This window comes from Callospermophilus lateralis, chromosome 12 (assembly GCF_048772815.1).
Source record: "Callospermophilus lateralis isolate mCalLat2 chromosome 12, mCalLat2.hap1, whole genome shotgun sequence".
Lineage (NCBI taxonomy): Eukaryota > Metazoa > Chordata > Mammalia > Rodentia > Sciuridae > Callospermophilus > Callospermophilus lateralis.
The window spans coordinates 88,522,154-88,523,276 of record NC_135316.1 but is presented as its reverse complement, the minus strand read 5'-3'; the positions used below and the strand labels follow the sequence as shown (position 1 = coordinate 88,523,276).

At 42.7% G+C, this 1,123-nt stretch overlaps 1 non-coding gene across 1 annotated transcript; it reads right to left on the bottom strand.

Annotated features, from left to right (window-relative positions):
* Positions 1-478: 478 nt before the first annotated feature.
* Positions 479-555, bottom strand: Trnav-uac (transfer RNA valine (anticodon UAC)). The gene has a single exon. It is a non-coding gene; the product is annotated as a tRNA-Val (tRNA).
* Between the last annotated feature and the right edge of the window lie 568 nt (positions 556-1,123).

Below are 1,123 nucleotides of genomic sequence, written 5' to 3'. Positions count from 1 at the left end.
TCCCAGCATGCATAAGGCATTGGGTTCAATCCCAGAACCACCAAGAAAAGAAAAGAAAAAGAAAAATGTTAACATGGTAAATTTTACATTATGTGTACTTCACCACAATAGAGGAAGCCTTTGTACAGTCATACCTAATAAGGATCCTGACATAAAAGACCCATGAAGGCAGAGGTGCTTTAGCTGTATCAGACTCCAGGGCTCTCTCCAACTGGCTTTTCTCAGCAAGGAGTCCCCCAAACTCTTGTGGGCCTTGAGGCCACTCTTCAGAGTCCCATGTTGAAAACTGTCCAGGTGAGGATACCCCAGGGGTGCTTGGTGGCTGAGGATCCACTATGCCTATGGCTTCAAGCTTTACCAAGTATAACCACATGCTTCTCAAAGTTAACTCAGATCAGGAGAAAAGGTCCAATTTGGTGGCCATTGCGGAAAATGACAGGCTTCAGATCACAGACCTCTTAGAGTACCCACTCTTTTTTGGTGGTGCTGGGGATTGAACCCAGGGCCTTGTGCATGTAAGGCAAGCACTCTACCAACTGAGCTTATATCCCCACCCTTTAATTCTCACCCATTTTTGACCATTATTGCCGATACTTTCCCATATTCACTATATAAACCTCTATCCGTAAATAGGGTGGTATTTTATTCTTAGGTAAAAATGGAATCCTACTTTACCTACAATTCTCTAATTGACTTGAATATGAAAAACATGATCATTTTCACTGTGCTGGTAGTCGTCATCAGCACCAGCACAATTTGCATTTATGAAGTGATTTCTGATTCCTGGAAATCTCTACACATATTCTCCCCCGACCCCTACTTAGATACTGAGGACTGCACCCAGGATTGCTTTACCACTGAGTTATATCCTCAGTTTTTTTTTGTTTTGTTTTGTTTTGGTTTTTTTTGGTATCCGAGGTGTTCAACCACTGAACCTCATCCTTAGCCTGTTTTTTTTTTTTTTTTTTTCAGGCTGACTTTGGACTTGTGATCCTCCTATCTCAGCCTCCTAGGCTGCTGGGATTACAGGCATGCACCACTGAGGCAGGCCCCAATTCTTTTTAATTTTTATTTTACCACCCAGTCTCCATAAGTCACCCAGGCTGGTCTCAAATGTGGATCC